Source organism: Gossypium raimondii, chromosome 6 (genome assembly GCF_025698545.1).
Source record: "Gossypium raimondii isolate GPD5lz chromosome 6, ASM2569854v1, whole genome shotgun sequence".
NCBI lineage: Eukaryota > Viridiplantae > Streptophyta > Magnoliopsida > Malvales > Malvaceae > Gossypium > Gossypium raimondii.
In genome coordinates this window covers 20,185,260-20,211,622 of record NC_068570.1, presented here as the reverse complement: position 1 = coordinate 20,211,622, position 26,363 = coordinate 20,185,260, and the positions used below count along the sequence as shown (strand labels likewise).

Here is a 26,363-nt window from a genome sequence, read left to right as displayed (position 1 = left end):
AAGGGACACATTCATGAGAGTCTTATCTCTTGTACCGTCCAAGTGATTTTGGTGTCTAAGAAAGATGGTACATATAGAATGTAACGCCCTAAAAAATTGGTATATTTGATTTGTTAAATTCTACCATTAATAGGTAATTGTTTCAGTGGTTAAGGGCCTTGATGGTGTGTGTGAGGTTATGGGTCCCTATTTCTATTTTGGTCCTTATGACTTAAATATTATTTTCGCTCAATTTGTAAAAGAATGAGCCTATTGGTTCAGTTGTAAGGTTTCAATTTACTCTTGGGCTTGAGTTTGAACCCTTGCATAAGCAAGTTGGATTATTTTTTCTAGTCTTTATATGCCGCCTATTCAGTGGAATTTTGGTCAAATTTTAACTCTAGAAGTTGTGGGGTTTGTGGTTAGACAGGATTTGGTTTTGTGAGGATTATTTTATTTTCTTATTTTTTGAAAACTAAAAGATTTTCCAAAAAACTCTCCTCTATTTTCACGTTCGCCTTTTATTTTTTTTCAACAATTTTATTTTTCTTTCCTTTTTTCTTCACGTGGATTTTCTGTTGGTAAGGTCTCAAGTTGTTGCTTTCTTTTTCTTGATCTTTGTTGTCCCAAATTCTTTTTGTTCTTCTAATCAAGTTCACTAGTAAGTGTTGATTAAATAGGTTGCAAATTGATTCGTGTGGGAAACTCAAGAAACGAATAATCCATCGATGACTTAGGATTTTTGAGGTGATGTTCGTCCAAAGGTGCTGGTATACTCATTTTTGGAACCTACGTCAGAAGACATCTAGGTGTGTAACGAAAACCCGAGAAAACAACGAACGACAAAAGCCAAAATCTAAAACTGTCGACGCTACACGGCCGTGTGGTAGGCTGTGTGTGACACATGGCCATGTGAGCCACACGGGTGTGTGTGAGACCTTGTAGGACACATAGGCCTACCAATTAAGCCATGTAGTCACACAGGCAAGTGGGCCCAAATTTTGAAAACTTTCCCTAGGGTCATAAACGTCGTTCTGGTCGAATGTAAGCCTTCCATAGGGTCTGTATGACATAAATTAAGTTATAAAACATGATTCCTGATGTTCTGCTAGCATAAGATTTGATATATGTACGCATCTTTGATAAGATATATGTTAATTATGCTCTGTAATATGTGAATATGATATGTTATCTGCTAAGCATGAACTAAATCTATATCAAAGCATGTATGGCATATACATTTCTAATATTTGTTAGCTCTGCATATGCATTGGCATGGGAATTATGTTTAAGGAGGAAATGTGGGCATTTTAATTTATCTATCATTTATGGTGGCTCAGCCACATACATATATGTTTCTCGTGGATTATCGCCTAATTATCTGGAAGCTAGGCTACAATTATTCTGAGTTGTGACATGCAGTCACACAGCGGTGTGTAGGGTTGGATGGATGTTTAATACCTTATATTGTGTGTAGGGATGTTCGGAGATTGTGTGTAGCGATTGGGGCTAGGACTTTTAACATGCATCTGATATGTTTTAATTCTGATTCTGACTATGACATATGTTTTGATTCTGATATCGAGACATGTTCTGAATATGATTCTGTTATATGTTACACATTGAGCTTGTAAGCTCATTTTCTGTTTGTTTGATTCTCAGGTAATCCTCAAACTTAGGCAAATCGGTGCGACGATAGCTCGGTTAAATAATTCTTCGTTAAATATGTTACTTTAATTGGACTTATTTTGTTTTGGACTATTTTTGGACTTTTCGGACTATCTCTCTAAAGTTGGGATTTTATTTCTCGTTTTTAATTGTTTATATGTTTTTGGATGGGTTTAATTTTATCTACAAAATATTGGATTTTTAATAATAAATCGCGTTTTTTAAAATCAAACTTAACTAAGAATTCTGTTGCAACTTAAATGCTTTATAAGTAAATAATCAACAAATTTACCAAGATAATCAAGAAAAGTATTTTTCCCAAATAAACTCGAACTTTTCTTAACAAGAGCTAGTAATGTTTCACAAGTCAAACTAATTCCGAATTTTTGAATAAATGGTAGTAACCTCACCAGATCTGGTCATATCGTCTAGGTCGGGTTTGGGATGTTACATAGAATGTGTGTTGATTGTAGACCAATTAACCAAATTACTATTAAGTATAGGTATCCGATTCCATGTTTAGACTATATGTTTTATGACATTTATGGTGCTTGTATTTTTATAAAAAAATTATTTAAAAAGTGGCTATCATCAAACTCGAATGAAAAAAGGGGACAAATGGAAAACAACCTTTAAAACTAAGTTCGATTTATATGAATGGTTAGCTATGCCCTTTGGCATGACAAATGCACTTAGTACCTTTATGCATTTAATGAAACATGTTTTGAGTCCTTATTTGGGTAAGTTTGTAGTCATTTATTTTGATGATATACTGATTTATTCTACGTCTTTGAATTTGAATGTTGAACAAGTTAAATCAGTCTTAGATATTTTAAGGAAAGAACGATTACATGCTAACCTTGAAAAATTCACTTTTTGATGTGATAAGTTAATCCTTTTGGGTAGTGATGTAAGTGCACAAGGAATTCATGTGGATGAAGACAAGGTTAAAGCCATTAAAGAGTGGTTGACACTTAAGTTTATAACAACGGTGAGATCTTTCCATGGTTTAGCTAGTTTCTATAGCAGGTTTGTGAAAGATTTCTCCACCATTTTCGCCCTTATTAATTGAGATAATCAAGAAATACGTGGTTTTCAAGTGGGGTGAAACTCAAGAAAAGGCTTTCCAAGCCTTCAAAGATAAGTTGTGTTCAGCTCCAGTTCTTAAATTACCCAGTTTATAACACTTTTGAGCTTTAATGTGATGCTTGAAGTATAGGAATTGGTGTGGTCTTTATGCAAGATAATAGACCTATCGCATACTTTAGTGAGATATTGAATGGTGCACAACTCAATTACTAAACTTATGAAAAAAAGTTGCTTGCCTTGAATCGAGCATTTCAAGTTTGGCAACATACTTGTTGCCAAGAGTGTTTGTTATACATACTAAAAATGAATCCCTTAAATGGTTAAAGCGAAAAGGTAAGTTGAGTAAAAGACATGCTCGTTGGGTTGAGTTTATTAAAACATTCTCATATGTTATTAAGTACTAACATGGTAACTATAATGTAGTTGTTGATGCTTTATTTTATAAATATTCTTTGATCACTACATTAAATGCTAAAGTTTTAGGATTTGAACACATTAAAGATTTGTACTAAACTTATTTTGATTTTTTGAATATTTATACTAATTGTGGGAGTGGCTCTATTAATATATTTTATCTTGTAGATGGTTTCTTGTTTCGATTGAATAGGTTCTGTGAACCTTAATGTTCCCTATAAGAGTTATTGATTCAAGAGGGGATTATAGGACACTTTGTTTTCACCGAAACCTAGGATATTCTACAAGAACACTTTTTTTGGCTGCATATGAAGAGAGATGTGGAAAAAGTATTCTAAGTGTATTGCTTGTAAATAAGCAAAATTAAAGGTAATGCCTCACGGACTTTATACTCCTTTACCTATTCCTTCTTTACCTTAGGTAGATTTTGTTAGACAAAACACATTGGCCAAACAAAATAGATAATATAAATAAATATTTATATATATAATGAAATATAAATAGAACAACTTATATTTAATTTGCAACATACAAATTGTAACAGCCCAATTTAGGGCCTACTCGAAACAGTGGTTTTGAAACCACAAATTCGTAGTAAGAAAAATTTATTTCAATTAAGTTTTAATGTTTATTGTGTGATTGAACGACTGTATGGAATTTTCGTTACGAAATTTTATTGTTTGGGTATCCGAATTAATAATTAAGACTAAATTGAAATAGATGAAAAATGTGTGTTCTAGTTCGTAAAGGTACTTGATTGGAATGGGTTTTTAAATTAGAGGTCCTTATATAGTAATTACACCATTTTATGTCATAATGGACAAAAATGGACATGAAAGGGTAAAATTTTAAGGAAGAGTAAAAAGGGCATTTTAGTAAATTAGTAATTAAATGGACTAAGACAAAATAAAAGCTAAAAACCCTTGTCCATCTTCCTGCTTGGCCGAATGTAGCAAGGGGGAAGCCATGGTTAGGGTTTTCAAGCTTCCAAGCTCAACAGTAAGTCCGTCTGTGCCCCGTTTTTAATACTCTTTACATTTTTGAAACCCTCGTAACACGATCACTTTATTTATATCATTTATTTGAGCTAGGGTTGATGTTTAAAAATTTACCCATATGAGAAATGCTTGTTTTTTGATGTTTAATGGTAGAATATAAATGCTCGGTGTGTAGTCAACAACTTTAACTGAGTGATTTTCGATGAGTTGTCAAAAAAACAGACTAATTTGTAAAAAGTTGTAAAATGTGTGTAAGTGTGTGAATAAATGGAAATTGTGGACTGCTATAGTTATGAAAATGGTTCGGCTAGGCTTAAAATACAAGGAAATTGAATAAAAATCATTTTACGAGCCTAAGGGCAAAAGTGTAAATATGACAAAATTTAGGGTAAAAATGTAAATTTTGCCAAAATATGAATTTAGGCTAATTTGAGTAGCAGGATGAATAAATGAGTTAATTTTTTTGTTATAATCAAGGAAAATAATTTTTTTGTTATAATCAAGGAAAAACTAGATTCGGACTTAGAACGGAAAAAAATAAAGAATATGATGAATAAGTCATTTTCACCGATTGTGCTACCGAGGTAAGTTTGTATGTAAATAATGCATCGTTTTTACTTACGTTATCATATTTTATTATGTTTTATGAAATGTGGTTGAATATTGAATGAAATTGACAAGTATCGAAAAGTGAGAAATTTCCCGGTTGAACATTAGGAATAGAATAGGATACAAGTGACATGTCACTAGTGACTCAAGTGTGGTACTATGTGAAGGCCACTTTGTGAAGAAGGTAGCTTTGGCTGCGAAGGTGGTACTATGTGCAGGCCACCGGATATCCGTTATTATTCCGATGTGTTTAATGGGAAATGACTAAGTGTAAACGAATATGACATGTGATGAATAAGTGCAAGTATGTGCGCGTAAACTTATGAGCAATGTACTCTATATATGATCGAAATTTGGTAAGATTGATACGGAGTAAGTGTTACAATGAAAGTTACTACAAAGAAAACATGAAAGAGTGAAATTTAGAAATAAAATAGTTTTAGACAGCAGCGGTTGTGTGACTTTGAAAATTCACCAAAAATAGTGGAAACCAAATTAGAAGTTGAATAAGATATGAAATAAAATCTTATTGAGTCTATTTTCATATAAAATAAATGGTGTAAGCAAAAGAATTTCATATTATGAGATATTTTAATTTTAGTGAGACAGGGTCAAAATGATTTTGGAATCCCTTATTTTGACTTAGGAAAAAGCATTAAAAATTGTAAAAAAAATAATTATGGGTTAGGATTTATATTTTTAAAATCCTTAGTGAGTTTATTTTCAAAATAAACAAATGAGAACATCATCCGAATCTTGTACGAGGAGATAATTAATTTTTAGTAAAGAAGGGTCGAAACTGTCAGACAGAAGAACAGGGACTCAAAGATGACTTGATTGAATGAGTAAGTATTGGGCCTCGTACGCCCTATTTAGGGACTCAAAGATAAAAATTTGAAAATTTTTAATTTGGATAAAGTTTTATGTCTTTGTTTAATACATTTACAAGTATTTGTGTTCCGGTAATGCCTCGTACCCTATTCCGGTGTCGAATATGGGTAAGGGGTGTTACACAAATAATCAAATCAAACCTTAACAAAAATTGAAAAACAAGAAGAATAGAGATTTTATGAAACATTGAGGCCTGTGAAACACAGTTTCCTTAAGACAGATTCGGCCGCTCCTACAGTACTTAGAGAAACGTTGGTCGAATGCCTCCCAGGATACAACAACACAAAGATTAAAGTAGCAGCACCTCTATAGTGATCAACGAACAAATGATGCATTTTTCTATCACTTGAATATTTGAGAAATACGGAGGGGAAAACGAATAATTTTGAGAGCAACAGAATTTCAGTGCAAGAAAAATATCAGAGTGTATAGCCTTTTATAGGCATTGAGAATGTTGGAATTTTGGAAAATTTCCACAAAATCTTGCATTAAGGAGCCAATAAATCAATTTGATTAAAAAATTAAATCAAATCAATTGGTATCAAATAAATAAGATAAGTTTCTTTATATAATCAGATTATGTCTGTTGAGGAAAAAATAATTTCATGTTGGGCTAAAATATCCACAAACCCAATTGGGCCAAATCGGTCTAAATAATTCGCGATGCCCACATCGTATGGGTGTGCCCCAACCCTGTCAAGTTTGGACCTACACCCACTATGCACAAGGAAGAATTTCAAGCTTAGTCATTCAATTACCTTTTAAGAGGGTTCACTTATATATACACATCTCACACTTGATATTTAACCAATGTGGGATCTAAGCCTTTCCTTTTCCTCAACAAATATTTCCAAGTAGCTTACTTTGAGCATCAATTTCTCATTCATCACTCAACCATTTTGAGCATATGAAATACCGTTGTACATGCCTCATGGAGTAGAATATGAAACCATAATTTTATGATTCAAATCTCCACCTTTACCTATTGAAAATATGCCTCAAAATTCTCATAAAATGCAATTTTTCCAACAGATTTATTAATGGATTTTATACTTGGTTTACCAAGAATTAAAGAAGGTCGATATAGTATCTTTGTTGATGTTGACATGTTTCAAAGATGGCTCACTTCATCACTTGTCACAAAATAGATTATGCTACATATGTGGCTAACTTGTTCTTCAAAGAGGTGGTGCACCTTTATGGTATACATCGCACCATCATTTTTTACCAAGACGTAAAGTTCCTAAGTCATTTTTGGAAAGCTTTATGGGGTAAGCTTGGAACTAAGTTACTTTACTCGACTACTTGTCACCCCTAAACCGATGACCAAACTGAGGTGGCCAATCAAGTCTCAAGTGCTTTACGTAGAGTCATTGTGGTTAAGAATCTTAAAAATTGGGAAAAATGTTTAACGTCTGTAGAGTTTCCTTATAATAGATCTATTGATTCAACTATTGGTTACTCTCCTTTGGAAATTGTTTATAGTTTTAACCCACTTACCGTACTTGATCCTATGCCTTTTCCCATCAATGAGTTTTCTAGCTTAGATGGAGAAAAGAAAGTGGAGTTAGTGAAGTCTATCAATAAGAAGACAAGACAAAGAATTGATAAGACAAATTTGTTCAATGCCAACCAAGTTAAAACTCATTTCTAAATTTAATTCTATATTTGTATGATTTCGAACTAACTTAATTTGGCATGATTAATAGTAATTAGTTTGGACAACCAATGTTTGGACATGTAATATTATAAGATTAAATCATAATAACATAATTTAAAACTGATAAACTTAAGTTTAAATTTGGTATGTATTTCGTGTATAATAAATTGGTGTATAATACAATCAATACCAATTTTAACTTTAACAATAAAATTTTATTTGTATTTGGAATTCGACATGAGATATTCATAATTATTGGATTTAATTAGAATGGTGAGGTGATATTGATGTGCTTTAAGGTAATAAATATTGAATATTAAGTCAAGTTTTTCTACAAAGTGAAAAAGCATTGCTATCGTTTATTCACTTTGTTAAAAAATTTTATTATAAAAGAGTCACAAATCATTGATGTGGATAATTATTTCTCACCAATAGATAAGGACATTCTAGTTTTGCTTTTTTTAAATAAAATTATTATCCTTTTAGAAAATGTTTTATTCAAAAGACCATGAATGGTTGACTTGTATACTTCCTCATGAATGAATAATGATTTTCTTAAATATTGGATTGTTGTTAATAAATTTTAATACCCAATAATGACGTTATGATACGATAATAATGTAAAATCAAGAATTAAAATCTTAAATAAGATTAATATGGTCGAACAAGAATTATAGGGTATTAATCTTTCATTGCACATAAATAAACTCTCGAGTCCTGATTTGGTAAATATAGATCTTTGTTAGTTCTTGTTAGGATTTTCATAGTTCGTACGTATGTAAATCGTACTCTAAATTGGTAATTAATTTCACCTAGCTTGAAAATATTAGTGACAACTCCTAGATATGGTTTTCCTTGTTATTCGAATGTTGGAATTAATAGACACATTATGACATATACTAAAAATTAAAATAATGACATAAAAGATTATTAAAGGTAATAGAACTATTCTAAAAATTGGATGGGGTAGAAAAAAAAATAATGTGGTATTTGATAAATGGCTATTATAGGAGGATACGATAATAGGGTAAGGGGAAGGTTTACATCAGACTACGCTACTACAGAAATTTTACAACAGATTATGGAGATTACAAGTTGCAAGCAAAATCAAAACTACATCTTGAAGAATTGCCAATAAATTCCTCCATACTTTTAACAATTTAAAATATAGAAATTTACAGGTTGTGAATCTTTGTCCTCTCTGCCGTACACTGGAGGAATCAGTGAGTCATGTCTTCTGGGAATGCACGTTCATTAAATGTGTCCTTCAAGGAGTGGGGATTGATGGCTCATCCAGTAGCCCGGAACAAAATTGAAATATGTGGTTAGCAAATTTATTTTTGACTATGAAAGAAGAGCAGTGTAAATAGTTAGTCGTCACGTTTTGGGCAGTATGGCATCACAGAAACAAAGTTTATCATCAAGGAGAATGGCAGTGCACAACGAGATTGATATCTTTTATTAAGGCATTTTACACAAAGAACATTTAACTGGAAGTAGTGACAGAAGCAAGTGTTTGACAAAATGATTATGCATGGACTTCACCGAGGATAAATGTGGTAAAAGGTAATTTCGATGTAGCGTATGATAGTTATATGCTGAGTTCAATAATAGGAATAAATTTTAAATGCTTCGAAGGACATATACTGGCAGCATGCACTTACCCTAATACCTTTGTCGCCGATGCAACCATGGCAAAGGTGAGAGCTTGTTTACAAATGGTGGTAGTGGCTGAAGATTTGGGATTCAAAAATCTGGTGGTTGAAGGGGACTCCTTGACAGTCATAAAGAAAATCCAAACGTTTGAAGAGGACAAATCAAATATTGCTGTGATTATTAAATAAATAAGAGAACGAGCTTGGAGGTTTGAAAGCTTTACCTGTCATTTTACGGGCAGATCGGTGAACCACATGGTGCACATAATGGTGGAGGAAGGGAAACGATGGGATTCACCGAAGATTTGGATTAAAGAGGCACCTCCAAGAACGGATTCGACAGTCGAAGAAGATAGATGGTCCCTGTCAGAAAGGTGAAATGAGTAAGAGAAATACGAATTAAAAGACTCCGATGATTTCAGTCTCTACAGACAACTCATCGTGGACGAAAAAGGGGTAGGATATTTGATGGTTTTGACGATGGTAGTAGAGAAGTTGGTGAAGGATGCTGTTAAGTATGACTCCTATTTTCAGTCAAATTTGAGAAATAATCTTTTAGTTAAACTCTGTTTATTTGTTTCAGTCAAACACTGATTAGTTTAGATTATTTTATTATTATTTGACATATGAATTTAGCCTATAAATAGGCTCTTTTACAACCTTAGTAAAGACACCATTTAGATATTAGAACTCATAACACATTTAGAGAATTTTGTGTTTACGTTTTGAGGGTTCTTTGTTTTCGGGTTTTTGGGGTTTAGTTTTATCTCCATCTTTTATACTCTTCGTTCTTTTGCCATTATAGTAAAATTATCTTTGCCCGTGGTTTTTTATCCTCTTTGGAGGGGTTTTTCCACGTTAAATTTGTGTGTTCAATTTCTCAATTTATTCCGCTATTTTTGTTACTTGTTGCTTAATCGGGACGATCTTAACAGATGCCAAAGAGTTGAACAATTTTCTTTTTCTTTTATGTTTTTCTTTCTTTTTCATTTCAGATTTGACGTTTGGGTTTTTTCTTAGGTTTAGGTTTTACTTGTGTCATGTAGGGTTTTTAAAGTAAATTTTTTTATTCTTGTAAAGCTTTTATTTTTCATTTATTAGGTGCTGCATTGTTGTCTTTGGGAAGTACACATGTCATCATGCGATCTGTAATTTTTTCTTATTAATGGCATCCTTCCGATTTTAAAATATAAAAAACTATTATAAAATTTGGATGGAGTAGAAAAAGTAAGGTGGTATTTGATAAACCGATAAGTTAAGTCTTTGAAAATTTAAGTATTAAAAAATTAATTTATAAGAGACATTTGCTATATTAATTAAAATTAAGTACAAAATATAATTAGGTTGTATGATAAATATTAATTTTAAATTATGAACTTTTTTTATTTTACAATTTTAAAAGATTTCATGTGAAAATTAAGCGATAAGTATTTTTTTTAGTAAATAAAAAGCAGCACTAAGCGATTACAATAAAACCATAAATCATAACTCAAATTGCCCTTTTGAATCAACCACCTTATAGCTCGGGGAGAGATGGAGAACACCTAGATACTTGTGAAACTTGGGGCAGCATGTTTAGCCATAAAATCTGCAACTTTATTGTGAGCTCTAAGAATGTGGCCAATCCGAACTTTTCAATTTCTGTGCAAAATTTTGTGAATAGCACGTAATTCTACAATATGACTAGCATTTGAGTTACCAGCTAACATTAATTCAATTAACAAAGCATTATCCGAACTATTTATCTACTCATATTTTTTACATAGAAATATTATATGGTGAGAAAAAATAAATTACAAGAAATAATAATTTTCATTCTATTCAAACTCTAATTTTATCACGTTGCTGCGCATATAAAGTTCTGGGCTGCTCTTCCGCTTTTGGGCTTTTTGAGAAAAATGAACCACATTTTAAAAATTTGGGCTTGTTGACAAAAGAGAGCCAGAGTCATATTTAATGAAAATCAAATTAAAATTGTCAGAAGTGGGATTTGAACCCACGCCCTCTCACGAGGACCAGAACTTGAGTCTGGCGCCTTAGACCACTCGGCCACCCTGACTGAATGCTTGCTAAAACAGCATTTTACAATAGGTTACTTGATTTGATTGTAAATTTAATATTTTTTGGTTAATATTAAAAATCCCAGTACAAATTTATAATTAATTCTTTTCATATTATATTATACTCCCGTATAAATACTTCTCTATAGTTACTAATTGGTTGTTTTACCCTTGCATTTGATTTTATATCAATTAATATTTCTTTTATATTTTGGTTAATTTTATGGATGATATAAAAAAATAACACAATGTTATTTTAATAAATTTGTTCAAACTAATGTTGCACTAAATTTAAAAATAAATTATTGTATTTTATCAAATTGATAGAAGGAAAATGAAATGCATAATATCGTATGGTTAAAGTAATTAAAATTTATTTAAATTAATTAAAGTATCACTAGGAAAAAAGAATTTATTTCAACAATTAAAAATGTTAAAAGAGTATAATGATATAATCCAAAAATTTTGGAAACAATTTAAAATCAAAACAAACAATCCATGAAAATTTGAGATTGTTGCTACTTACTTTAAGAATAACTAATTCAGTACATCATATACAACGGTTTTTCTTGCTTCCATCTTCACATGAGCCTCGACAAATTTATTCAAGCGAATAAAACTGTAAATATGAGTGATAGTCAAATTTGAGCATATTTACTGTCATTTTACATCTAATTGATGGTTAAATTAACAAGAGAATATGATTGATATAAATCCATTAAAACATGTTATATGGATAAATTTATTGCCCAAGTGATTGTTTAAGGACTTATGGTTTGAATTAACCCATTAAATTTTGACTAAAACTGTGAGAAAGTGACAACCTCGACCTAAGGGGAAAAGAAAACTGAGAAACTAAACCCTATCCAAATTGTGGTAATTGAATGGTTTAGATATATAAATTAAAAAAAAATTTATGGTATCCGAACTGAACTGAAAATTTCATTTAATCTGATTAATTTTAATTTTTTATGATGTAAAAATAAATGTTTTATATTTAAAATAATTAGATTAACTTTAAATTTAGGCGTAATGATAAATTTAACTCTCATCGTTTAGATTTTCTGTTAATTTTACTCTTATTATATTTGTGAGCTAAATTTGGCCATTAACATTTCAAAAAGAGTCAATTTATTTTTCTTTAACCGAAATGTTGACTAAAACATTAATTTTTTAACGATGTTGGCGTGGCAACCCATATGACAGTCCACATGCTCATTCCATGTGTTTCCTTTTATCATTCGATAGGCACTTTTAACCGTAAATCCCCCATTTGAGATGTGCACCCAAAAGACTCTATCATGGCCAACTAAGGGATGAGGAGGGGGGATATTAACAATCTTTTAAACAACATCATCCATCAACCGCTCCCTGAAAGCCTCAAGATTCAATGCTCCTTGATCTGTAACCATATCTTTAACTAAACATTCCGCATTTGAGCTTCCCGTAAAAGACACATGTGCTTTAAACGGGCCTACTTTTGGAACCCATAGATCCTCCTAACAGCGAACAGAGGTTCCTGTCCCAACGAACCAATATAAGTTTTCTTTCAGTAAAAGCCACACTTTCGCTATTTCTCTCCACACAGCTAAACAACTTCCTCTCATTATACTGTTGGGAATTGTTTCTTTCATTCTATATTTTGAGCGTAATATAGGAACCCACAGAGCATTCCTCTTCAAAACAATAGTAAATCCTAATTTCAATAAGAATGAGGCGTTCTGATCCTCCAGACGCCGAATGCCCAGTCCTCCATATGTACGAGGTTGGCAAATAGAGCCCCAGTATACTAATGCCATTTTTCACTTCCCTGCACTAGTCCCCCAAATAAATTGTCTTGCTAGGCATTCAATTTCCTCACATACCACTTTAGGAATTTGCATGGACTGCATAAAATAAGTCGGGATAAAGAGGAGAACTGACCAGGCCAAGGTAAATTTGTTTGCTATAGAGAATTACTTTGCATCCCAATTGCACAACTTGGCTCTAACCTTTTCTACCACAAAACGCAAAGTAGAGTTGGTGACTCTTTTATGAAATAGTGGAATTCCTAATTATGATCCCAACTCTTGAACCCTCTAAAAGCACATAAGCCTGCTTAAAGCATTACTAAGACCCTCTTCCACTCTATTGCAAAAAAACATATTAGTTTTCTGTGTGTTGAACTTGTGTCCTGAAAAACTATAGAAACAATTAAGAAGGTCCTTTAATAGCAAGCCATGCTTCATGTCTTCTTTTGAGAAGATTACCAAGTCATCAGTAAAAAATAAGTCCGATATACGTGGCTCTACTCTTGATAATCTAATCGGACTTCATTCCCCTGACGCTTCAGTTGTCTTGATACTGTGTCATAGCCATTCCATACATAAAACAAACAAATACGATGATAATGGACACCCTAGTCTTAATCCTCTTACAGGCCTAAACTTTTTAGTGGGTACTTCTTTCCATAAAATCTTTATGGTAGATGTTGATACGACGAACATAATTACTTTTCGTAAGAAATCTAGAATCCCTGCTGCCTGGATGGAACTATAAATGAAATTTAACTGAACACTATCATATGCTTTTTCCAAGTTGATCTTAACTACCATCCACTTCTTACTCTTTCCTCGCATGGAGTGAATGACCTTTTGGGCTATGATGATATTGTCATAGATGTTCCTACCAGAAATAAACCCGGCCTGCTCCTGTGCAATGATTTTGGGGAACACCACCTTGAATCTGTTAGCTATAACTTTCATAACTAATTTATACAATACCGAACAGTGGTTGATGGGTCTGAATTAAGATATCTCCTTAGGTTTAAAAAAATATTCAAAAATTAAAATTATAACGAATTACTATGTATGATGCCATGTTTAAAAATCACCTTATTTTAGTCATTATTTCCATTAAAAATATCAATTGGATTTTTTTTTCTTCAAAAGGTTGAGGTCAAATTTAGCTAAAAAAGAATAAGGGCTAAATTGCAAAAGATATAAATATTAAGGGCTAAATTTGACAATATGACAAAATATATAACCGTTAAGGGCTAAATTTGGTCATTAACTTTCAAATAGTGTCAAAATAATTTAAAATTTATAAAAACATTCAAAAATAAAAAAATTCATAAATTATAAAAAGTTCATAAAATTAAAAAAATGAATACTCTTGAACTGCTATGTGGGTTGCAATGTTTTAAGTTTCAAGATTTTAAACAATATTTTCATTAAAAAATAAATTAGAAAAGATTGCTAGTCAAATTTGACTCTTTTTAAAAATATGAGGGGCAAATTTAGCTAAAAAATAAGGGCCAATTTGACAAAAGATGTAAACATTTAAACGCTAAGCGAACTTTTTCAAATATGAAAGGTTATTTTTGTAATTTTTCTAACCCAGTTAGTGCCCAATTGACTCATGACACTAATTCTGTCAGAAATTTTATTAATAATATAGAAATACAATTGATGGATGTAATAAAGTATACATAATAAATTAAAATGTATAAGTAAATCAAAACTAAGTTTTATTAATAATATAGAAATGCAATGCGAGATATAATAAAATATACATAATACAATAATTTTCTTATTTCCATCTTTACATGAGACTTGACAAATTTATTTAATAATATATAATATTTTTATCTTTCATACCATTATTTTAAGATCTTTTAGGGTGGCTTTTAGGGAATCAATTAAAAGTAAATCTCGCAAAATGATATAATCTGCTATCGTAATTTCAGTATAATTAAACTTCCCATCCATATCTAATATTAAAATTTCTTATTAACAATAAAGATGGGCTTGAGAATGTATTTCTTGTTTGGATCCATATAATATTTTAATGATTCTTTTCACAAAATATTTATCTAATAGAAGAATTTTAATAATATTAATAATTGAACTTGCATTTCTAAATTCAAAAGTAATGGACTAAATTTGAAATATATGAAGACAAAACTACCCATGCTTAATTTTCCTAATCGTAGCCCGATGTCGCGACACCACAGAACCGGTGTCGCGACACAACCTTCAAATTTTAGATACTTTGGCTTTGACGTTCGTGTTGCGACACCACTCCTCGGTGTCGCGATGTTGCAGTCGTCCTTTGTCTTCTAAGCCCGAAAACAATATCCTACACACTAAATAGAGCCATTAGATCATCCCTAGGCCCATAGTGACCCATTAGGTCATTACATAACTCAAAATTGCATAAAAATGCTTATTTTGCATAATTTAAACTTAAGATACTAAAAATTGAAAATAAAATAAAAACATATAAAAACACTCAAAAACAAGCTCGTTAAATGCTGGAAAGAACTTAATTTGTTACAACGAATTGTGGCAAATCAAACTCCCCTACACTTAAGTTGTTGCTTGTCCTCAAGCAGCAAAATAAAAGCACACACGAAAACGAGAAAACAAAAAGAACTAAACAATGCTTGAGCATGCCACATAAGATTAGTTCGGAGCTATGTACATTGAACAATGTGAATAAATTAGTAACTCTAACACCATATAAAATCGATTCTCGACTTTCAATATCACACATTTTAGTTCATAAAATTACAAAGTAAACAAATTCAAGAATGTTAAGTACATTGATACATTGAAATAGGTATACAAAATTTACATTTATGCTTGAAGAATGCAAGTAATTAGAAATGTCAAATTTTAGTTAATTTTCATCCACAAATAGTATCACTTAGGTCACATAGTTCTTTTCGGCTTGTAACGTTCTGCGGCCTAGGTTGGTTCGGAATTAAAGAATAGGCACAACTAACAGTTTAAGCATGAAAATAGTTTGACACATTATATTATCCCCAATACTTCCCCTATTAGACCTTTTAGCTCACCACTTTATATCCTCTTCTCTCACCTACCTTTTCTCTCTGATTCCTAAGGTATAATATAATATTAGTGACTACAATCGTCTTAGTGAGATATTTGTGCAACAATGAGGATTTTTTTTTCTTTCTTTCTTTTTCACTCACTTTTCTTTTCTATTTTCTCTAAAAATTCTCGCTCGAATATTTTAGCCTTTTCAAACTTTTTCTTTTGATATTTTTTTTCTTTTTCTATTTACACACAAGTTTGCAAGACTCTTATACTCATCATACTATACTATCCCCTAGGTTTACTCTTATTTTTCTTTTATTGTGGAAACCATTGTATTGTATCTACCTAACCCTTAATATCAATGACCCGATGTCTAAGTTCATGTAGGGATTAAGAAAATTGGATAAAGAGATTATATCTTTAAGGTTCATGGCTCCCATTACAGTTCATCAAGAAATAGGGATTTAGGCTAAAAAATTAGGGTACAAGGGATTTTAAATTAAGGTTGATTTTTTGTCTCAAAATTGTCTACCAAACAATGCCTTAGGTAAAAATCATGGCTCCCCTAAGTGTCTCAATTCACGGATTACGATTAACTAAAAATCAACACTCTAACACTTATTATTCAAACAAAAACATATGCTTTTCATGTACCTAATAGTCATTTGGTATACCTAACACACTATCACTTATTCACAGTGCAATAGAATGAACTATTAGTTTAACATTAAACAACCTAAAATCAATTGCTATCGAATCAAATTTATAATTCAAACACAAAATCCTATTTACATGCTCCTAACCAATCACTTGTATTGGTACGAGCTCGTGCACAAACAAACACACAAAAACAAAAATTAACGAAAAAAACTAATAGAAACATAAAATTTTGAAAAATTTCTATGTTGCCCCCCATGTAACACCCCAACCCCCGATGGTAGACTAAGACATTACACTAAAAATTTGCACATTAATAGGATTAAGATTTACCACTTGTCAATCAATATTATCATACACTAGAATTACAATACCAAATGTTCCTACTAAACGTCACATTCCTCTTTTCAAATATACATAACATGTAACAAATCTAGATTCAAATTTTCTTACTTTTTCTCTCTTCCTTCCTTGTGCTAACCTCGGATCCCATATTCACACATCAGAATAGATATCATACTCCACGTTATTTCGAACACATGCATATTTCCATAAGTTCAGGGCACTTTGCCATGGTTAACAACTAACATGACCTACCGATGGTAGCACACATATCGTCAGGTTGGTTAGCAACTAACATGCCCTACCAGTGGCCCACCTTATTCGCCTATCTGGTTAGCAATTAACATGCCCTACTAGTGTTCTATCAAATCCACCAATCTAGTTAGCAACTAACATGACCTGCTAGTGGCTCACCTTATTTGGATTCTGAGTTTACACATTAAGGAGGTCGTGTCTATTTCCTATCACTTACATGCATATGCAGATGATTACATGCAACAACTTACAATATTTCATGAGGACAGTTTCACTTGAATTCATAAACCATAACTATGAAAACCAGATCTTAACAGTGTACAAGACTCAAAGAAAACTTACACATGACTAACATAATCTAGATACTCACAGAAGATCTCAAGGTAGTTGGTTACCCCACAAGTCTTTTGCCACACTCTACAACTTTTACTTGTTATTCAGACACTCGTTCGTTCTTTTTCGACGAGACTCTTCCCTTTTATCGGTTTACTAGAATAAAAACAGAGAAAAATAAAAGAAATAAGAAAAAGAACCCCCACTTCACCAACCACACTAATATTTATAGCTCTTACAACTGTCACAATAACCCTACATGTGGCCAACCGTGCAAAACTAGCCTAGCACATTTTTGTGGCCAACATAATAATTACTAGACAAATCATTTCTACCAAACACCACTAACTAGAGCGGCACACTTTTCTTGTACTCAAGCAACCAACTAAACCAGTCATTTAGTTACTTAAACACATTAAGCTATCATTACAGTATTCTAGTTAAATTCTAACTAGATCTTAACAAGAAACCAATTAAAAATGAATAGCATACCCATGAGCTCAAAAGGAAAACTATTAGCTCCATGACCTAACAATCCATCACCGGTAAATACTAAAAGAAGGATTTGCCAACACAGGGCTCACTAAGATAATCTGCTTATTGGCGGGTTCTCACAATGACCATGCCAAGATGTATGGATCAATAACCTATACTTCACCAAAAGACAAACCTTCAACCAAGTTTTTATAAACTTACCTTATTAGCCAAACAATTCCACAATCATGGCGCGACAGCTAGCACTATCTTAACCTAGCAGATAGGGCATAAATCAACCTTCTTTGGATTATACTTTAGCTAACAATCCGCTAACACAAACCACTATCTTAGAACTACGCCAAGTTGGGTGTTACATCCCACACTTTATTTGGCACAGTGTCCTTAATGTGCATCCAATAGGGTCCTACGGGTCGTGCAGAAAAGCAGGTCAAAAATTGTAGACCCGACGTCGGTGCTGTAACACTAGGTGTTGGTGTCGTGACACTGTATTTTGAATGCTCCATTTTTTGGGTTCAAAGTTCTGTGTCGTAACATCGTGTGTCAATGTCGCAAAACGGGAACAAATTTTTAAATTAATTTTGGTTCAAAATTCTGTGTCGCGATAATGAGGTTCAGGGTCACGACGTTGGATGGAATTTGAAAAGATTTTAGGTTCGAAGTGTAGTGTCGCGACATGAGGATATTCTGTCGAACAATGCACTAATTTTCAAAATACTGAGAGCTTCAAAGTTCATTCTCGCCACACTAAGGTTAAAAACACCACTCTTACTTTTCCATTTTCATGTTTTGGGGTGTGCTGGTCCCTGATAGGCTTCCTCTAGCTGTCTACGACCATAATCTTAATGTAATTAATGCTTTCTAACCTAATTAAAGTCCAAAATAAAAATCCGACAATTCAAATATACAAAAATTTACAATAATTTTCTTTCAAAGTTTCATGATTAAATTAAGTACGCTACCGGACTCATCCGATAGCCCTCAAGTTTCATGCATCACCATTTTTCTCATTTGGCGATTATCTTGGTCTGTCGAATAATCAACTTTCTTTCCGGGGTCTTTCCACTTGTCACGTTCTCGCAGCCCTTTGGTACCTATACATATCGAACTAGAATTGTAGCTTTAACCAAGGTTGTTAGGGGTACTCAAAGAAATTATATAACAATTATCCCTTATTTTATTTTCGTGTTCCGTATTTTGGGAATCATGGCCACATTTGAAGACTTCTATTTCACCATCGATCTTAATTATTAACTCATTCTTTTCAAGATCAATGGTCAATTTAGACATAGCCAAAAAGGCCGACCCAACAGAATGAAAATGTCTTGGTCCTTCTCGAAGTCGAGGACAACAAAACCGATGGGGATTACAAAATCCCTAACCTTAACCAATACGTCTTCAAGTACTCCTTTGGGATGTACGAGAGACCCATCGGCTAATTGCAATATAATTGTCATATTTTCCAGCTCCCCTAATCTAAGTTTTAAATATGTGGATAAGGGCATCAAATTTATGCTAGCCCCTAAGTCACAAAAGGCCTTAATAAAATGTTTATTTCTTATCTCCACGGGAATTGTAAAACTTCTCAGATCTTTTAGCTTTGGGGGTATTTTTTGAGTAATTATGGCATTACAAGAGGCATCGATATTTATTTGCTCAGCTTTCTTTAACTTTTTATGCCTAGACATAATTTCCTTCAAGTCCTTAGCGTACTTAGGAATCTTATCAGTAAGCTCTAGTATTAGCAAATTTACATTAAGGGATTTAAAAAGGTTTAGAAAACTATCAAATTCCTCTTCATCCCTTCATTACTTGTACTCCAACCTTGATGGAAATTGTATATTCTTTGGCACTAATTCCGAGTGTGGAGTATTTTCTAGCTTAGCTACCGGTACCAATTTTTCCTCCATGTGGAATTCTGTTTCAAGCTCATCAAATTTTTTGTCTTCCTTTTCAACCTTGTCATCCTCCTAATTAACAAGCTTTTCCAATTTTACTAAAGTTTTACCTGAACAGAGTGCGATTGTATTCACATGCTCTTTTTCGTCCCTCTAGGGATTGGTTTTTGGTATTACTCGAAATACTCGTGCCCATTTGCCTTTACATCTCATTTAACACGCTCATAATATTGCGCATCTCTTCCTTTAATTTAGCCACATCGGTATGAGTTTTTGCGTATTTGGTCTTTACGTGTTGAGTTTCAAACCTCATTAGTTGCATCTCATTTTCAATCTGATCCAAGCATTGATGATAACCAATATGGTCATTACCCATGGATCTCTCATGAGATCTTTGCATGTACTAGGGATTTATATAAAGGGTTTTGTTAGTTTGGAGTTAGGTTTTCGCTACCTTGATTACCTCCCAACTTTAGATTTAGATGGTCCTTCGAACAAAGGTTGTATGAGTTCAAATATGGATTTTCATACCCCTATTGTTCAAAAAATTCACTTCTTTTGATTGGGTTTTCAAGTACGACATGTAGCTTCGAGCGACATCATTCATCTATGGCTTAATAGTGGTCTCTAGACAATGTCATTTCTCCAAAATCTGTTGATATTTGTTGTCTTCCTAAACCACCTTAGCCATTGATAGCTTCTGACTATCTGAAAAGTGACCATTAGGCCACATGTACGAGTTCATCGCCATGTCCTCAATTGGATGGTTCGACTAATGGGGAAAAATTTGTGTAAGATTTTCCTCACTAAGTCGTCCCATGTCGTGATAGAACCTGACTTTTGGGAATCAAACCATTCATAGACATTTTCGCAAAGCGAGAACGGAAACAATCAAAAACAAATCGTGTCATCGGTCACTCTGTTATATTTGAACGTGTCGCATAATTATAGGAATATTTTTAACTGCTAGTTCGGGTCTTCCATCATGTTACTTCGAAATTATAATTTTTTTTGTATCATTTGAATGGTGGTCATCTTAATTTCATAATTTTTTTTAATTATTGGTCTCTCGATACTACCTCGAACAATGTCTAAAGTAGGTAGCGCTTATTCGCGAAATATCCCCTTTTGTCGAGCCATCAGTGGCTCTCTTTAGAACTGTGCTGGAGGTTTAATGTGTTCTTCGAATAGTGGGTTTCCTCGTGACAAGTTAGCCACTACAGGTGGATTTTTGCATTTTCTAACGGGCTCACCTCAAGATTCTCTCCGGTTCAGGATTTTGCTTGATTGGAATGGTTCCACTTCGAGTCATACATTGAAATCAAAGAAAATTGAAAATAAAATTAATAACTGAAATAAAAATAAAAAATTAATAAAAATAAAATTCATATCTATAATTCTAAATATTCCTATTTATCCTATTAAAATGTAGAAAATTAAAATTTATGTCTAATGCCGAAGCCTCCCCGGAAATGACACCAACAACTTGACCCCCACTAGACGTGCGAACGTCTAAATTGGAAATAATGCAACAAATAAATATCTAATTAAACAGCGGTGTCCGCAAGTATACGGGTCAAATTGTAATATAGTAAAAAATGTTACAATAAAACACTCCAGGAAGCATTCCGAGGATTGTACCCAAGGGAGGTTGAATTAAACTTAAATTAACTTTCTACACTAACAGTGTTAAACAGTACTAATTTGAAACTATATTATGAAAACCAAGTTAAAATGAATTAATTAACTAACACAAAATTATCTAAAACTAAAAATCAACCAATTAACAATCGAAATTAAATCCAATAAAATAGACAAGAGATCAACTTACTTCAGTGCTCCTAATTAACTTCTGAATTTGAGTTTTATCGAGTTAGCTATTAATTAACCAATTATTATCTCTCGGCCTTTAACTAATTAACTAATCGACCAATACATGCTTACCTTTTGGCCTTACTTTCTTGACCAGGATAAATTATGATTTACTTGGTAAACTTATCTCTTGATCTCGTTTATCCTAAATTACTTCCTAGGGAAGTCACTTCCTAGGGTTTAATCGCACATAATTTAAACCAACTAACTTGGATTGAAACCCTAGTTCATCCGTTAATAAGTCACACATCTGTTCGTTAATCTCCCTAAGGAAATTCGCAATCTCCCTAAAATAATTCGCTACTCATGGATCTAGATGCAATAATTCCTAAACTCATATTTAACATACAAAATACTAAATTAAATAAAATAAGAGAATAAGAAAATAAATCTGTTTCGATGTTGATTTGCTCTCGGAAGCGAAATATCCTTTAACAGTCGCGAAGATCACTTCGATTGCAATTGGAATCCACAAATAAATAATGAAAAAACTATTAAATTAAAAGCTTGGATCAATACCAAATCCAAGTTAAACAAGAACAAAAAGTATTTAAAGGAATAAATTAAAATAAAAACTAAACTAAACTAAAACTCGAAAACTAACTGAATGACCTACTTAGCTAAGCCTCCTAAAATAAGGCTAATCATGCCTATTTTATAGAGTTTATGATCAGACCTAATTAGGGTCACTAAACAGCCAAAAAATTTGATTTACATTTTGTGGAAAAAAATACCCATGCTTAATTTTCCTAATCATAGCCCAGTGTCGCAACACCACAGGACCGATTTTGGGACGCTGCATTCAAATTGTAGATACTTTGCTTCAAAGTTCGATGTTGTGACACCACTCCTCGATGTCATGATGCTACAGTCATCCTTTGTCTTCTAAACTTGAAAACAATGCTCTACACACTAAATAAAGCTGTTATATCCTCCCTAGGCCCATTAGGTCATTGTATAATTCAAAATTGCGTAAAAATGCTTATTTTGCATAATTTAAACTTATGATACTAAAAATTGAAAATGAAATGAAAACATATAAAGACACTTGAAAAAAAGCTCGTTCAATGCCAGAAAGAACTTAATTTGCCACAACGAATTGTGGACATTTGAGACCAAAGGAGAAGGGGATCTATATGCACAATCCATGCGAAATTCAAAACCCCATTTTGAAATTACAATCCACAAGTAAAGGAAAGGGGAATATGGTCATTTTGGAAGAAGACGACCTTACCGAGGAGTTCGATAATGATGACTTTGCTGACCTTTGAAAGAGTTCTTAAAAATATATATGTTTTAAATTTTTTGTTTTATTCCTAGTTTTTAGTAGAATTTGACATTTTATTTTATTTTGTAGGTACATTTCTGTCTACTTGGAGCACACTGAGGCTTGATGTCTACACAACAACAAGGATTCAACCCTTTCAATAAAGTTTTCTGTTTTGCACTTTAATTCTTTTACACTGAGGGAGATGTATGTTCTGAAGTGTGGGGGAAGTACATAAGAGTTATTTGTGTGTCTCATTTGTTTGTTTTATTTAATCATTTAATACATAGAAAAAAAAAGTGTGTTTCTTTCTGTGTAGGAACCTACTTTAGGTGGCACTACAATTTCAAGCTAAACCAAAAGGGGGAGAACGACCGACTAACCTCACAGTACCTTCATGAGCCAAATAAAGTGTGGGGGGAACATAGAAATTTTTAATTTTTTTCTATTATTTTTTCTTATTTTCATTAATTTTTAGTTGATTATTTTTTTATTTTCTTTGTTTGTGTGCTTGTTCATGCTTGAGCTTGTGAATAGGTTGTTTGTATAAATTGGTTAGAAGCATGTGAATAGGTTATTTGTATATCAGATTACAACATCTCATCTTTAATATCAGATTGTACTTATTCATGGATTATTCATTAACTCATTAACATAGTATCACATTCTCATTTAAGCATACATCACAATACTTATAAACATAATTGAAGATAATTTTGCACTTAAGCTATGAAACATAAAAGTGACACTACCACCACACATCGGATACACGGATCTCCAACACACCAAATGACTCATAGAGTCGAACATATCCAAAAAAAGTGAAGCATAAAGCTAACACTCTCCATCACACCAAACATGTCCCGTTGAACGGAGCTTAGCTCACATTCCCTTATCTCTCCAACATGTCCCAAAGCCTTAACGCCCAAATCATATAACACATATAGGTGAGTACTCACAATTCTATGGCATGCCAACTATATCCAATGGTCTCAAGGTTCATAAGGCCAAAATATCCATTATTAAACATGCATGTTACTTACCAATTATCCCCTCGCTATCAACTGCATATTTGCATCATTAGCATAATATTATCACTGTCATTTAGCATGTATGACATGCCTACATATACACTTTCACATCAATAATCTTGAACATATAACACATGTATTAGCATCTCATCTTAATCCACATTTTCACAATAACAAAAACACATATTTCACAAGTTAAACATGAGTACGAGAAAGCTTACACTCAGAGTTTAGAGTAGGGGTTTAGGCTGCTACTAAGTTCCCAATTAACACATTGAATCGTGTCCACAGGCAGCTATTCTAAATACTTACCAATACACTTTCGTCGAAATGCGGAAAGCTCAAACTAGTCTTTCCTTAACTCGTAGAAGGTCCTAGTAAATCGCAAGCCTCAACACAATAATTCACACAATAATACAATCAACATTCAGCTAAGGATTCACCTTAAACAATCAAAATCATAAGCCTAAGTTATATTCTCAAGTAATCGAAACCTTCGAAATAGAAAACTTAAATTCCAAATATCTCAATTTATACTCTTTTTTTTTGCCTAAAATGAATTTCATTCATCTATTTATTCACGTACGACTGATTCTCAACCTTTAAACTACTCAAAACTACCAAATTCATGGCATCAAATTTTTGACATGTTTATGACAATTTTACAAAAATTCATTAAAACGTTAGAAATATTCAATGAAACTTTAAATTAAGTTTAGAAACCTTATAATCATGTCAAAACTAATTGAAAATTACTTTGAAACCATAATTTTACTCAAAATCCCAAAATCAACCATTAATGATCCAATTTTTTGCTTTTAATCAAAACATGCGATTTAATGATTAAAAACTCAGTTTTAATGACTAGATAATATCTAAAACTAATAGAAAGATGAATGGTTACCTTCGATGGAAGGAAAATAAAATTTTGACATGAATCTGAGAAAACCCACAAAGAAGATGATGAAATCAATGAGATTTTGGGGTGTTTTCTTGAAATGTTATGTAGATTAATGCTATGAAGATGAAGGAAACCAATGGAATTAAGATTTGAAGAACAAAATCGAGTGGGAGTGGCTTGGGAGAGCATGGGGCAGCAACAAGGGAATGAAACAATGGCTATTGTGAAAACAAACTATAGGTGGGGGAAATTATTAGGTTGATTTTAAAAAATAAAATTATTATCCTTTTAGAAAATGTTTTATTCAAAAAGACCATGAATGATTGACTTGTATACTTCCTCGCGAATGAATAATAATTTTCTTAAATATTGGATTGTTGTTAATAAATTTTAATACCCAATAATGACGTTATGATACGATAATAATGTAAAATCAAGAATTAAAATCCTAAATAAGATTAATATGGTCTTATGATAGGAACAAGAATTATAGGGTATTAATCTTTCATTGCACATAAACAAACTCTCGAGTCTGATTTGGAAAATATAGATCTTAGTTAGTTCTTGTTAGGATTTTCATAGTTCGTTCTTATGTAAATCGTACTCTAAATTGGTAATTAATTTCACCTAGCTTGAAAATATTAGAGACAACTCCTAGATATGGTTTTCCTTGTTATTCGAATGTTGGAATTAATAGACACATTATGACATATATACTAAAAATTAAAATAATGACATAACAGATTATTAGAGGTAATAGAACTATTATAAAAACTGGATGGGGTAGAAAAAATAAGGTGGTATTCGATAAATGGTTGTTATAGGAGGATACGATAATAGGGCAAGGGGAAGGGATGCATCAGACTACGCTACTACAGAAATTTTACAATAGATTATGGAGATTACAAGTTGCAAGCAAAATCAAAATTGCATCTTGGAGAATTGCCAATAAATTCCTCCCTACTTTTAGCAATTTAAAATATAGAAATTTACAGGTTGTGAATCTTTGTCCTCTCGGCCGTACACTGGAGGAATCTGTGAGTCATGTTTTCTGGGAATGCACGTTCATTAAATGTGTCCTGCAAGGAGCGGGGATTGATGGGTCCTCCAGTAGCCCAAAAAAAAATTGGAATTTGTGGTTAGCAAATTTATTTTTGACTATGAAAGAAGAGCAGTGCAAATGGTTAGTCATCACGTTCTGGGCAGTATGGCATCACAGAAACAAAGTTTATCATCAAAGAGAATGGCAGTGCACAACGAGATTGATATCTTTTATTAAGGTATTTTACACAAAGAACATTTAACTGGAAGTAGTGACAGAAGCAAGTGTTTGACAAAATGATTGTGCATGGACTTCATCGATGATAAATGTGGTAAAAGGTAATTTTGATGTAGCGTATGACAATTATATGCTGAGTTCAATAACAGGAATAAATTTTAAATGCTTCGAAGGACATATACTGGCA

General features: G+C 32.5%; 1 non-coding gene across 1 annotated transcript; it reads right to left on the bottom strand.

Moving 5' to 3' along the window:
- Positions 1-10,938: 10,938 nt before the first annotated feature.
- Positions 10,939-11,022, bottom strand: TRNAL-CAA (transfer RNA leucine (anticodon CAA)). The gene has a single exon. It is a non-coding gene; the product is annotated as a tRNA-Leu (tRNA).
- Between the last annotated feature and the right edge of the window lie 15,341 nt (positions 11,023-26,363).